The 15,609-nt window shown below is 46.0% G+C and overlaps 1 protein-coding gene and 1 long non-coding RNA gene across 6 annotated transcripts in view; one reads left to right on the forward strand and one right to left on the reverse strand.

Annotated features, from left to right (window-relative positions):
* Positions 1 to 5,030, forward strand: part of LOC139232440 (uncharacterized) — a 32,401-nt gene extending 27,371 nt beyond the window's left edge. Inside the window, exon 2 of the long non-coding RNA XR_011588006.1 lies at positions 4,508 to 5,030. This is a non-coding gene — a long non-coding RNA (uncharacterized lncRNA). The remainder of the gene's footprint in view (positions 1 to 4,507) is intronic.
* The window catches only part of LOC139232442 (ras-specific guanine nucleotide-releasing factor RalGPS1-like), a 1,066,646-nt gene that overhangs the window by 359,424 nt on the left and 691,613 nt on the right, over positions 1 to 15,609 (reverse strand). The gene's annotated exons all lie outside the window — the stretch shown is intronic.

Consider the following 15,609-nt stretch of genomic DNA (forward strand, 5'->3'; position numbering starts at 1 on the left):
CACGTTTAAAATTCATTCAAATACAATTTAATTAAACATTTAGAACAAAAATGTAATTTTTGATAAATAGATTTAAACATTTTTAAAGGGGCCAAAAATAACAAACACATTTTAAAGGTTTTAGAATGTTTAAATGATTTAAAAAAAATATTTCAATGTTTATTTAAAAACCCTTACACTGGTAAAAGGCAGCCCTACACCTGCTTTTACCAAGCATAAGCGTTTTATAGACATGCGCTGGGCAGTAGTTGGGCAAATAGCCCAACTCTCCACCCGATAATGGCCATTTCCCACGCAAGTGGATTCTATTAAGCTTGACAGATCGCAAGTTCCGGGCGGGTTTTTGCGGCTGCAGCAACCTGAAACTAGCGAAGCATTTACAGCCGCGTACACACACGCACACACACAGGCCCCGGAAAATCCGGGCCATTAATAATAACTCTTTCTAACGTGTGGATCACCCCTGATGGGACTCACCGAAAGTCAGGACGAAGCGAATTTGCCTGGAGTACGTGCAGCAGGTTTAGACGTGAGGATCTGCTCCATATGTGCATCCATCTAGTGGTAAAGGTGTGCAGCTTCAAGTGTGCCAGGAAGCTTTACAAGGGGAAAGTGCTACTGAGGCACCATCTAGAGGCATGACTGGATGACAATGCCCAAATAAGGAGTGCATGACGTACAGAGCAACGTGATTATACATTATAGATTTTAAGGGATGTACATGGGGGGCTCTCTCTTCCATTAACCATCCTGAAAAAGATCTCCAAAAGCAACGTTAACTAGTCTTTTTTTCTTTTCAGATACTGATGAACATTTCGCCTATCCCTAAGCATTTTCTGTTCTTGCTTTAGATGTTTAGATGGCGTAATTGCTTTTTTTTTTTACATTTTCATGTTTAGTTATTGCACATTGTCTCCCTTTGCTTCTGACACTCCAGTGCAGTGCTGCACTGTCGGAGGTGCCGCCTTTCAGATGAGACGTTAAACCGAGGCCCCGTCTGCCCTCTCAGGTGGACATAAAAGATCCCATGGCACTATTTCGAAGAAAAGCAGGGGAGTTATTCCCGGTGTCCTGGACAATATTTATCCCTCCACCAACATAACAAAAACAGATTATCTGGTCATTATCCCATTGCTGTTTGTGGGAGCTTGCTGTGCACAAATTGGCTGCCATGTTTACTACATTGCAACAGTGACTACACGCCAAAAAGTACTTCATTGGCTGTAAAGCGATTTGGGACATCCGGTGGTCGTGAAAGGCGCTATATAAATGCAAGTCTTTCCACCTCAACACTGATGAATTTTGTTTTCGACGCTTGGCTTCTGCATGTACCTTTCTGGAATAAGCTCTGGAACTCCCTCCCTAAACCTTTCCACCTCTCTGTCCTCCTTTAAAACACTCTTTGACCTCCAATATCTCCTCCTGTGGCTCGGTGTCAAAATTTTTTTGCCAACATTCCTGCCTTGGGATGTTTTAAAAGTGCTGTTATAAATGCACATTTTTGTTGTTGAAATACTCAGTTGAAAGGTTAGAACAGGTCACAGTGTGGCGGGGGGCGTTAGCGGGAAGGGAAGAGAATCAATTATTTCAAAGATACATATCACATAAACATTGTACTTATTTTACAATCATCTTGGTCTTCAAAGCAGTCCAAACTGCAGTTTTATGCACAAGATACATCTGGCTGACTTGCTAGGAAAGTTCAGTTACAGTGTTCAATGAGCCAGGAATTGGAAGTTTGGTTCCTTGACTGTGTGTCCTCCTTCTGCTCCTAAGCAAATAGGAAGTTGCATTTGGTCAGGGCAACAATGAGCAACCAAGCATGTCCAAGATCTTCTCACCCATGAGGCACTTTTCTCCATTCGAGTGTTCAGCATTTTCTTAACTTCTTCCCTCCCCCTCGATCTAACACTAGCCCGCGACAAAGCATCCCCTTTCAGCCCGAGGAATTGGTCAGGGCTGCAAGCCACTGTCCAGACAGCCCTGCTGTTCATGGCATTCTCCGATCAGTTTACAGAAGCCGTGGTTATACAGGCTGAGAAACAAGAATGGGAATTTTAAAATCGAGGCGTTGTTTAACCAGGGGCCAATGTAGGTCAGCGAGCACAAGGCAATGGATGAACGGGAGTGGAGTAAAGAGAATTAAGGGGTAATCTAATTGAGGTGTTTAAAGAAATTGATAGGGTAGAGAGAGAGAGAGAGAGAGAGAGAGAGAGAGAGAGAGAGAAACTATTTCTTCTGTTGGGGCAGTCCAGAACCAAAGGGCAAAATCTTAATTTTCGAATGAGGCCATTCAGGGGTGATGCCAGAAATCACGGCTTCACACAAAGGGTAGTGGAAGTGTCTACTCGGAGCTCCCTCATGGCAAATGAACCAAAGGTGGGCAGCGGAAACGCTACAGGGACACCCTCAAAGCCTCGCTGATAAAGTGCAACATCCCCCCTGACGCCTGGGAGTCCCTGGCCCAAGACCGCCCTAAGTGGAGGAAGTGCATCCGGGAGGGCGAGAGCGTGCAGAAATCAAGCGCAGGCAGCGGAAAGAGCGTGCGGCAAACCAGTCCCGCCCACCCCTTCCCTCAACAACTATCTGTCCCACCTGTGACAGAGTCTGTGGCTCCCGTATTGGACTGTTCAGCCACCAAAGAACTCACTTCAGGAGTGGAAGCAAGTCTTCCTCGATTCCGAGGGACTGCCTATGATGAATGGAAATCTGAAACCCACCCCTTCCAAATGTTGAGGCTGAGGAGAAGGTTGGGTCAATTGAAAATTTCAAAACAGAGATTGATAGATTTTTGTCAGGCAAGGCGATTAAGGAATATGGAACCAAGGCGGGTAGATGGAGTTAAGATACAGATCAGCCATGTTCCAATTGGGCGGCGGAACTGGTACGCGTGGCTGAATGGCCTCCTCTTGTTCCTATGATCCAATATGCACAGTCGCAGGACCAGGAAATGTCACCCCATTAACAAATTTTACATGCGTTTAAGAATGCTGAGGCAGTTGACTACTCACAAACGCAGAATTAAAGGTATTTTGACCTTGAATATTGAATGAATGAGTGTTTTGCATTTATATCGCGCTTTTCACGACCACCAGACGTCCCAAAATGCTTTTCAGCCAATGAAATACTTTTGGAGTGTAGTCACTGTTGTAATGTGGGAAACACGGCAACCAATTTGCGCACAACAAGCTCCCACAAATGGCAATGTGATAATGACCAGATAATCTGTTTTTGTTATGTTGCTTGAGGGATAAATATTGGCCCAGGACACCGGGGATAACTCCCCTGCTCGTCTTCAAAATAGTGCCGTGGGATCTTTAACATCCACCCGAGAGGGCAGAAGGAGCCTCGGTTTAACGTCTCATCTGAAAGACAGCACTCCCTCAGCACTGCACTGGAGTGTCAGCCTAGATTTATGTGCTCAAGTCCCTGGAGCGGGACTTGAACCCGTAACCTTCTGACCCAGGGGCGAGAGTGATATCCACTGAGCCACAGCGAAAAGCACTGTGGAAGCATAAAATGATTTTGGAATCTACATACATGACCTGATGTAATCATCTGTGGGTCACCTCCGAAGGGCAAGGGCAGAACATCGGGGAATAATAAAAAAAATATATAAGAATTTGAATAACCGAACATATTTGTTCATAATGTCAATTGCTTTTCACATGGCTAACTTTTACAATTGATTCCTGCTGTCACCGCATTGTAAACTTCTGCTTCATGTCATGGGGAGGACGCTTGGGCAGTAACAGAGGGCAGCATCTGCACCAGAAGCACAAACAGACAAATGACAACAGCAAAAAAAAATGAACGCATTGTTAAAAAATGTTTTGGGCTGGGAGAGAGCATGAGACGTGTAACTGTTAGAATTGGAGATCAGAGAGACACTGGTCTCTGGCTGACATATGCTAGTCATAAACCAGGGTTCCACTGTATAATCATGCCTGGTGGCCCTTTATTTCCATTTCCATTCCCCTCCCCCACCCCCTCCCCCCCCCCTCCCCTCCTCCCCCCTCGCTGTACCTTCCGTCTTTTGCCTCTTGTCTCTATGATCAATCACTTTGGGTCAGCTCACCACTAGAGGTTATTGTGACAGACCTCTGCATTCCATGCCTGTGATATCACAAACCATGGTTCTCATTATTGAAACCTATTTTGATTTATCGGAAAGAAGCAAAACCATGTCAGAGCTTCATGATGACACACAGACATCGTTTCTCTTCACTGTCGGTCACGCTGCAGTTGGAAGCATCGTCTTGGGGTTTTTTTTAATAAAAAGGAATCCTACACGTAAACAGCGATCCTATTTCAAATCTGGGAAAGTTCCCCAATGCTGTGCGACAGCCACATTCGTGCAGTCTGACATACTTAAGCCTCCGAGATTTTGTGCATTTAAGTACTGGCTATGTTTAACGGTTTAGGTTTAGTCTGAGTTTTAATTGTCAGCATGCTCTCCACCAGCATTATTTAGCACATTCCTTTCTTTTTGTCTCTCTTTGAACAGCCCGTGATTTATCTCTGATTCAGTTGTCTTTGGATGGGTCCCATCATCAGAGAATGCAAGGCGTCCGATACATCCTCCAACTCTAACAAGTATATCAAATGAGCAACACATGAAGGCAGGAATACTGGAACTGAAGAAAACCTCAGCCACTGGGGAATAAAGAGCAATTTTCCACAAATACTCACAAATGATGTGACTGAAAGGAACATGGGTGGCTGGATGAGGGTCAAAAAGTGCTTTTTCAGCCAATCCATGCCCCATCCCGACTGGGGCAATGGTTCACTGCAACCACGTTTCAACTTAATCAAATATTGTTTTTATAATTTTGGCCCAAAAGGATTTTCCATTTTAACTCTCATTTGGTGACAGTCAATGAAATCATTTATTTAAATATATGAAAGTGCAGCATGACATAATTATGTCTGGAAGCAATTACTCTCCCACAAAAGCGTGAGAGACCTGAATGAGAGATAAACAACACAAGATGCCGTTTATAAAGTTCTTAACAGCTAATGCTATCAAATGAATGTGTGGATAATTTTCATTCATAAAGATGAGGCATTTATTATAAGAGCTAGAATCAATTTTACAAAATTACCCGGAGCACAGGAAAAAGGGCTTGCCAATTTGATTCTTTTATTTCAGACCTTTCCCTTTTAACTTTCCGGAGGAGGAATTACTCTTCCCATTCTCTCTAAAGACCTTAAGGATCTTCCTGGCCCACTCACGAGCGAAAGCCAACAAGACAGATGGGCTGCTACATTCCCAAGCCTCCTGTTCTGCAGCTGAGTCAGCCACTCACGGGCTGATCGCGACCTGGGAATAGCCTTTCATCCCACTTTCATCTCCGCCAACAACAAACGCTTGCACTGATATAGCACCATTAGCATAGAAAAAAAATCCTCATGCTTCACAGAGGCATCACTGGAAAACAAACGGAGGCCGAACCAGAGAGAGCGATTGTTCGAGGCCTGACCACACGCTTGTTCGAGGCCTGACCACACGCTTGTTCAAAGAGGTGGAGGAGATGGGAGAGGTTTTCAGGGAGGGAATTCCATAGCATGTGGCCTAGCAGCAATGTGGGGGGGGGGGGGGGGGGCGGTCTGGACAAGAGGCCAGAGTTGGAGGAGCAGAGAGTTTGGGGATGGAATGTAGGGCTAAGGAGGTTACAGTGATCGGGAGGGGGAAGAGATGTAAAACACAAAGATGAGAATTTTAAAATTTGAGCTGGTGGGTAATCAGGAGCCAATGTAACGCATCAGGGACAGACATGGTGGGTGAGGGGGACTTGAAAGATCGGATATGGGCCGCAGAATACCTCCCCAAAGGAAATCTTTGCAGGACTATGAGCAAAGGGCAGAGGAGTGCGGCTAATTGGATAGCACAGGCACGATAGGTCGAATGGCCTCTTTCTGTGCTTCACTGCAATTATATAAGGCCCTGGTGAGACCGCACCTGGAGTATGGTGTACAGTTTTGGTCTCCTTACCGAAGGAAGGATATACTTGCCATTGCGGGAGTGTTACGAAGGTTCACCAAACTGATTCCTGAGATGGGGGAATTGTCCCATGAGGAAAGCTCGAGTAGACTAGGCCTATATTCTCTAGAGTTTGGAAGAATGAGAGGTAATCTCATTGAAATATACAGGGTTTGACAAGATAGATGCAAGGAGGATGTTTCCTCTGGCTGGGGAGTCTAGAACCAGGGGTCACAGTCTCAGAATAAGGGGTCGGCCATTTAGGGCTGAATGAAAAGAAACTTCTTCATTCAGAGGATGGTGAATCTTTGGAATTTTCAACCCCAGAGGGCTGTGGAGGCTCAGTCGTTGAGTACATTCAAGACAGAGATCGATAGACTTTTGGATATTAAGAGAATCAAGAGATATGGGGATAGTGCAGGGAAGTGGAGTTGAGGTAGAAGATCAGCCATGATCTTATTGAATGGCAGAGCAGGGTCGAGGGGCCGAATGGCCTACTCCTGCTCCTATTTCTTATGAATCTGTGAAAGCAGTACGGCTGAAATTTGAATCTCTTCTGGTTATGAGCATAGTTCCGCAAATCCAACAATAGACTGAAGTATCAACGCAGGGCGACAGCAGAAGCAAACTATGACTTTGTGAATGGTGCTTAGAATAAATTCCCGCCATGAAAAAAATTTGTTTCAGAAAGCCAGCCACTATTAGATAGTAGTTGGGATACATGATGCAGCACCGCCAGTAGGCATCAGTGATCGGGAAGTGCGTATCTTTGGAAAATCTGAGCGCACAGCCAATGATTCCCTGTCCATTCACTTCAACAACAATTTGTATTTATATAGCGCCTTTAACGTAGTGAAACATCCCAAGGCGCTTTACAGGAATATTATGAGATACAAAATTGACACCGAGCCGCATAAGGAGAAATTAGCGCAGGTGACCAAAAGCTTGGCCAAAGAGGTAGGTTTTAAGGAGCATCTTGAAGGAGGAAAGAGAGGTAGAGAGGCGGTGAGGTTTAGGCAGGGAGTTGCAGAGCTTGGGGCCGAGGCAACAGAAGACAGGCCACCATTGGTTGAGTGATTACAATCAGGGATGCTCAAGAGGGCAGAATTAGAGGAGCGCAGATATCTCGGGGGGTTGTGGGGCTGGAGGAGATTACAGAGATAGGGAGGGACGAGGCCATGGAGGGATTTGAAAATAAGGGAAGAGAATTTTGAAATCGGAGGCATTGCTTAAACGGAAGCCAATGTAGGTCAGCGAGCACAGGGGTGATGAGTGAACGGGACTTGGTGCGAGTTACGACATGGACGAGTTTTGGATCACCTCTAGTTTAGTTCAACAACCACCACATTGTGCCTTCAGCCTCCTGGCCCCACACTGTGGAATTCCCTCCCTCAGCAACCCCTCTCTGTCTCCTTCAAACATTTCGATTTTAAAATTATGATCCTTGTTTTCAAATCCCTCCATGACCTCGCCCCTCCCTATCTCTGTATTCTCCTCCAGCCCCACAGCCCTCCGAGATCTCTGCGCTCCCCCAATTCTGGTCTCTTACGCATCCCCGATTTTCGTCGCTCCACCATTGGCGGCCGTACCTTCAGCTGCCTGGGTCATAAGCTCTGCAATTCTCTCCTGAAAACTTCCCCCCCCCACCCCCCTGTAAATCCTGCATCTTTGACCGAGCTTTTGGTCATCCCTCCCAATATGTCCTCCTTTGGCTCGACAACCATTTTTGGCGATAACGCCTTCGCAGAGCACCTTGGGATGTTTTTCTACGTTGAAGGCACTATACAAATACAAGTTGTCTTTTGATTTTAACGGGCATAAACATTCACAAGCTGCTCGCCTCCAATTTTCCGAGTTGTGCTCCCTGCGAGCTCTACTCCCGACCGGAAGAGATGGATCGGAAAATTATCCTGAAGTGTTTCTGTGCTGTTTCTTTTGCAAAAACTGTTTGCAGAAAATCTCAGAGTTCTTTCTTTCCATTCTCTCATTCAATAGCCAGCAGGGAACTCTACTCTGAAAGTGCACACAGTGCATTATTGATGGCATTTCCCACCCACTGCATGTTACGACTCTGCCAAACACAGGCTTGAAAGCCACTGAGGTTTGCAATTTGCAACATCAGTCCACAGACCAGAGAGGAAAATTGCAAATACAAGAGTAAAGACGTCTTACTGCAATTATATTATCATAGGCAGTCCCTCGAAGCGAGGATGACTTGCTTCCACGCCAAAAAAAGGGATGAGCTCACAGGTGCTTCAATGAAGGACCTAATATTCCAGGTCCCGAACTACATTGTGAAGGGTGGAAGATGCCTGTGCGTGGATTTTTTTTTTTAACGTGGGGTGGCCGTTGCACACCAGCCACCGCACGGGCCTGACAGAGCTAGGTGTTGGTCCAGTGGCAAGGATTACCCAGCTCTGCTGCACGGACCAAGTGCGCACACATATGGCCCGTGCTGCCCCTGGGCCCTCGCCTCTTCTGAGCCCCAAACTCACGACTCTCCTGGGCCCCGGTCACTTCCATCCACAAACTCTTTGCCGATCCTTCGTCCCTCCTGCTGTGCCTGCCCGCACTGCAATCAGCGACCTGGCTTCGCAGCCGTCGCCCTCCTGCAGCAGCACGCGCTGCTCCCTGCAGTGGTATACCGCCACACGCTGCTCCCTCCAGTGGCCCCGGCCTGCTGATGGTCCTGCAGGCCGGGAGTGCCATCCAAGTCATTAATATAGATTGTAAATAGTTGAGGCCCCAGCAGCGATTCCTATGGCATCCCACCAATTACCGTTTGCCAACCGGAAAATTACCCATTTATCCTGATTCTCTGTTTTCTGTCAATTAGGCAATCCTCTATCCATGCTATTATATTACCCACAACCCCATGAGCTTTCATCTTGTGCAGTAACCTTTTATGTGGCATCTTATCGAATGCCTTCTGGGATTCTAAATACACCACATCCACTGGCTCCCCTTTATCCACCTTGCTCATTACATCCTCAAAAAACTCAAACAAATTTGTCAAACATGATTTCTGTTATGTATGAATAAAGAGTCTGACTGGATACTGTGAGCTCAAAGTAAAGTGTGACCGTAGTCTTTTATTGCAGGTCACCAGAGTGCCTCTCCAGCCTGTGAGTGAGGCCTCCTTAAGTACCTGTGCTCCCAAGAGATGGTGGAATCCCTTGAGACTCCAGGGGATGACCCCTCTGGTGGCTACACAAGGTATATTCAGGTTTACAGAAAAAACAATTTCCCTTTCATAAAGCCATGCAATTATATAGAGCCCTGGTGAGACCTGGAGTATTGTGTACAGTTTTGCTCTCTTTACCTAAGGAAAGATGTACTTACCATAGAGGGAGTGCAACGAAGGTTCACCAGACTGATTCCTGGGATGGGGGCATTGTCCTATGAGGAGAGATCGAGTAGACTAGGCCTATATTCTCCAGAGTTTAGAAGAATGGGAGATGATCTCATTTAAACATACAACATTATTTCAGGGCTTGACAGTGTAGATGCAGGGAGGATGTTTCCCCTGGCTGGGGAGTCTGGAACAAGGGGTCACAGTCTCAGAATAAGAGGTCGGCCATTTAGGACTGAGATGAGGAGAAACTTCTTCACTCAGAGGGTGGTGAAACTTTGGAATTCTCTGCCCCAGAGGGCTGTGCAAGGTGCTATACAAAAATAGTATTTCTTTCTTACACAGAACCATTGCTGCCTTTGGGGGCACATTGCCTGTTAAATTCTGCATTTTAACAGTTGTGGAAGACCAGACGCGTCATGACATAAATATTCCATATTGGTCAAACATCTGGTTGCTGGGTAGATAATATTGAATGCGGCTGATTATTTTCCAGCATCCTTTTCAACACTGCGTCGTGCTGCAGCAAAGCACAATGGGAGAATTGTGAACAAGCCTGACAGATATAGAGAGGCTAACAGGCAAGAAATCAGAGAGCAACACATTTTCTGTGAAATATCTCAAATATCTAACCGGCAGCTGCTAAAAGTTCAAAATATTCCATCTGAAAAAAAAAAACCCTTTGTTTTGCAGTCCAGCTAGCAGCCAAATATATCAGAGAAGGTTCACTAGGTTGATTCCGGGGATGAGGGGGTTGACTTATGAGGTAAGGTTGAGTAGGTTGGGCCTCTAATCATTGGAGTTCAGAAGAATGAGAGGTGATCTTATCGAAACGTATAAAGTTATGAGGGGGCTTGACAAGGTGGATGCAGAGAGGATGTTTCCACTGATGGGGGAGACTAGAACTAGAGGGCATGATCTTAGAATAAGAGGCCGTCCATTTAAAACTGAGATGAGGAGAAACTACTTCTCTCAGAGGATGTAAATCTGTGGAATTCGCTGCCTCAGAGAGCTGTGGAAGCTGGGACATTGAATAAATTTAAGACAGAAATAGACAGTTTCTTAAACGATAAGGGGATAAGGGGTTATGGGTAGCGGGCGGGGAAGTGGAGCCGAGTCCATGATCGGATCAGCCATGATCTTATTGAATGGTGGAGCAGGCTTGAGGGGCTGAATGGCCTACTCCTGCTCCTATTTCTTATGTTCTTATAATGGGCCTGAAATTCGGGTTGGAGGCTTCCTTCCAACGAATGCCTCCGACCTGAGAATTTTTTTTTGCGATAGTACCTGGAGGTCTCGAAGGCACCTGCGATTGCGTTGGGAGGCCTTCTCTTACCCTGTCCTCGAAGTTCGCACGCAGAAGCTGAAATCACGTGTGACTGGACAACCAATCACGGTGCAGTATTCTCGCTGATAGCGATAGGAACTCAGTCTCTGAGTTCTCATTGCTATCCATGAGAAAAAAAAACATTAAACACCCAAACACAACAAAAAATCCGCCTCACAATTCCAAAACCAAGTAAAATTAAAGTTGATCAAACGTTTTTATATAAAAAAATATATTTTTATGTCTTTTAATAGGTTTCAAAATAAACTTACCTTAGTGGATAGGGCCCCCACTAAAAATGTGTGTTTAAATTTTGTGTGTGTTTTTTAAAACACTTAGGCTGGAAAAAGTAGGCTATGTGCCTGCTTTTACCAGGCGCAAGAGTTTGAAGGGCATTCGCTGGGCAACAGTTGGGCAAATAGCCCAATCACGGCCCGCGAATGTCCTGGCTGCGGGATGCGGAGGATCTGTCAAGCCAGATCTTCACAGATCGGAAAAGCTGGTTGTGTGCCGAAAACCGGCTTTTGCGAGGCCTTTCCGGGTCGGTGTGTATTCTGTACAGACCCGGCGAGGCCGGAATTTTAGCCCCAATAAAAGTAGAGTGAAGGCGACCTTCTCTGCAATGGTTTGAGAACCCGTTGCAAAAAGCATCATTACATCAGAACATAAGTTGGCTATCGGACCCCTCGAACCTGCTCCGCCATTCAATATCATGGCTGATCTTCTACATCAACTCTGCTTTCCAGCCCAATCCTCTCATCCCTTAATCACCTTAGTGTCCAAAAATTTATCGATCTCTGTCTTGAATATACTCAATGGCTGAACATCCACATCCAGAGATTCACCACCCTCTGAGTAAAGAAATTTCTCCTCATCTCAGTAATAAATGGCTGACCACTTATTCTGAGACTGAGAGTCCTAGTTCTAGATACTCCAAAAAGACAACATGAGTCCTGTAACAGACCCAGTGAGCCCAGTGAACCATCCAGGACAAAGCATCCCACGTGATTGGCACCCCATCCACCACCTTAAACATTCACTCCCTCCACCACCAGCGCACTGTGGCTGCAGTGTGTACCATCTACAGGAGGCACTGCAGCAACTCACCAAGGCTTCTTCGGCAGCACCTTGCAAACCCGTGACCTCTACCACTAGAAGGACAAGGTCAGCAGGCACATGGGAGCACCACCACCTCCAAGTTCCCCTCCAAGTCACACACTATCCTGATTTGGAAACATATCGCTGTTCCTTCATCGTCGCTGGGTCAAAATTCTGGAACTCCCTCCCGAACAGCACTGTGGGAGCACCTTCACCACATGGACTGAAGCGGTTCAAGGCGGCGGCTCACCACCACCTTCTCAAGGGCAACTGGGGATGGACAATAAATGCCGGCCTTGCCAGCGATGCCCACATCCCATGAACGAATAAAAAAAATGTAGGTGAAGAGCCCAAAGAGGACTGGGGAGCTGCAGACAATCTTCCAGCTTACAAAATAAGCTGTCAAACTGCTTTCTCTCTGTCAGTCACTGTATTTCTGAACCTGTTGACTTACGAGCAGCACATTATTGTTGTTACCCTCTCTAGATCGTTTCATTGGTAACTGCCAGCATGACGTCTGCTGTCTCAACCTCTATACTCCGCCCACTCACTCCAACCTACCTCCCTCTGAACTTGCTTGATTTCTGCATGCTCTAGACGATGAGCCGCGAGGTGCTCAGCGCCCTCCCGGATGCACTTCCTCCACTTAGGGCGATCTTGGGCCAGGGACTCCCAGGTGTCAGTGGGGATGTTGCACTTTATCAGGGAGGCTTTGAGGGTATCCTTGTAGCTTTTCCGCTGCCCACCTTGGGCTCGTTTGCCATGAAGGAGCTACGAGTAGAGCACTTGCTTCAGCATCTAACAGCAAGTGGGTAACGGAGGCAAGGTGCAAAGCTCAATACTGGGAAAGTTTAAGCAGGCTTAATATTCTTTAGTGTTCTTAACTGCGTCCATGTCTGGGAAACCTCCCTTCCCCCTCCCCAACCTCAACACTCTCATTTTCATTGTAAATCCTATGGAGGCACAAGCTTAAAGATTGGGTTTCAGTTCGATGTATGGATGCTTTAGTCTAATTCATTGCCGTAAAGCAACACTCTAGGGGACACATACCTACCTACGTGTCACTTCAATACCTCAGTATTTTGAATATTACTGCCAAACATTAACAAGCATTAAAGTTACTTTGGCCAAAACAGTGCAATGGATAGATTAGCTTATTGGACTTCAAACCTATAGAACGATTCAAGTATTTGACAACATTTCTAACTTCTAGAACTGCATGTCTTTTGGTTGAATATTTGCTGTTGCATTTAAATTATCTGTGCTTGGCCACTTTCTGCAATAACCTTGTATTTTTGGGGGTTTAAATCACAGCAGGCTAGTAGTGAAGATTTGAGATTGCATTTTTTCACTGCGCACGTTGGTGCAATATTTCAGTCAGAGTGCCAAGGAATTCCTGGTCTATTGTCTACTTGTAATTTGCCACAACCTCTGTACTGTTTAAAATAACGCTTTACTGCAGCAATGTCATGGATTAATATATCAAACAAGTTCATGTCATTAACAACCGGTGAAGATTAAAAACAGACATTACCATGTGGCAAGGGAGCGCGAAAGTTTACACGAAGTCAGAACAGACTTGCTTAACTTTAGGCCCTTTGTGGATGTGTTAACTGCCCACCACAGATAGCAGCTGACAGGCTAGTTGTCTAATTTGTGTACGCACCTTGTACGTTGACAAGGGAAATCTTTCAGTTTTACTGGGCCACAGATCACAGTGACACAGATATTATGCCTGTACTGACCCCGCTACAAGGCCAACCTTTCAATTTTCTGCTCCTTGTGTTGTTAACAGCTTGACTTCCAGTTCTGTGTGCGGTGCAAAAGACAAAGCTGTTTTGCACAGATGCAAACTTGGGAGTGTAAATTGGATGTGAAAACTCCAGCTGATTCTGAAACAAAACAGAACGAGTCCCAGGAGTCTCAGTCTAGAAAGAAAGACTTGCATATCTACAGTGCTTTTCATGTCCACTGGACATTTGAAAGTGCTTTACAGCCAATGAAGTACTTTTGAAGTGTTGTAATGTGGGAAACGCGGCAGCCAACTTGTGCACAAGCAAACTCCCACAAACAGCAATGTGATAATGACCAGATAATCTGTTTTTGTGATGTTGATTGAGTGATAAATGTTACCAGGACACCGGGGATAACTCCCCTGCTCTTCTTCAAAATATTGCCATGGGATCTTTTACGTTCACCTGAGAGAGCAGACGGGGCCTCGGTTTTAACGTCTCATCTGAAAGACGGCACCTCCGACAGTGCGGCACTCCCTCAGCACTGCACTGGAGTGTCAGCCTCGATTTTGGTGCTCAAGTCTCTGGAGTGGGACTTGAACCCACGACCTTCTGACTCAGAGGCGAGTGTGCGACCAGCCACTGGTCTACTTTATTTGGGTGGCAGGCAGGCCCCAAGTCCAGACTGAGGCTACATTTACACTATAACTGCAGCAAGGTGCAAAGTAAAACTGCTGCATGTCCACACTGTAGTTTTAGTGTAAATGCATACTCGGAGCGCAGCTAATTTGATTGTTGTCCTGATCATGCATACATTTAAAAATCCATTTAAACCAACGTAGCTACATCTATTTTGGTGAGGATAGATGCACCAATGTCAGTGTTCTCGATCAGGCCAATATCCCCAGCATCGAAGCACTGACCACACTCTGTTGGGCGGGCCACATTGTCCGCATGCCTGACACGAGACTCCCAAAGCAAGCGCTCTACTCGGAACTCCAACACGGCAAGTGAGCCCCAGGTGGGCAGAGCAAACGTTTCAAGGACACCCTCAGAGCCTCCTTGATAAAGTACAACATCCCCACCGACACCTGGGAGTCCCTGGCCAAAGACCGCCCCAAGTGGAGGAAGAGCATCCGGGAGGGCGCTGAGCACCTCGAGTCTCGTCGTCGAGAGCATGCAGAAATCAAACGCAGGCAGCGGAAGGAGCGTGCAGCAAACCAGACTCCTCACCCACCCTTTCCTCCAACCACTGTCTGTCCCACCTGTGACAGAGACTGTAATTCCCGTATTGGACTGTACAGCCACCTGAGAACTCACTTTTAGAGTGGAAGCAAGTCTTCCTCGATTTCGAGGGACTGCCTATAGTGAACTAGTGCATTATTCTGCGACAGTGGTGGAGGACATGGGAAGAAATGGCATAATGAAAAGCTTTATTTAGTAAGATCTTAGGGCTTAGACTTTCAGAGTTACAACAATGCTTGGAAATTTGATATCAACCAGCGAATGCCGGAGATGAGTGCTTGATACCGTCATTGGCCACCGGATAGGAAATGTTTCCCTTTTGTTATCAGGGTCATTCCTGGCAGTGGGATCTACAGAAAGGACCCAAATCCCAAATGCCCATTCCTGACGAGCCCACATTTACTGCGAGACAAAGGTGGGAACGTTAGATCAGTATTCCAGCAAATTCACTGCAGTATGATTGCTCAGTATCCAAGTAAAGCAGCTCCCTCCAAACACGCACCTCACGTTGCCATGAAAAGCTGTTTGACTGCCAATACACTTGCGCCAAGATATAAACTGTATAAAGTTTGCCTAATCATGTGCTTTTTAAAAAAAAAAATCAACGATCCTCATCACAGCCATTATTTTCTTCAAATCTGGTTAGATAACTCTTCCATTTTTGTGAGGTAGAAAAGACGATTTATTGTCAAGTCTGGGAGAAACGAGGCTGATTTAAAGGGAACAAAGGAAGACAACATTGTTCCCTACATGGATTATGAAGAGATGGTATTATCACATCTGCTGGTCAGAATATAGGCAGCACTTATCGTTCGGTAAAACAGGTCATTTCACCCATGTGAACAGAACGTCATTGATAAAAGTTACATCT

This window comes from Pristiophorus japonicus, chromosome 20 (assembly GCF_044704955.1).
Source record: "Pristiophorus japonicus isolate sPriJap1 chromosome 20, sPriJap1.hap1, whole genome shotgun sequence".
NCBI classification, from domain to species: domain Eukaryota; kingdom Metazoa; phylum Chordata; class Chondrichthyes; family Pristiophoridae; genus Pristiophorus; species Pristiophorus japonicus.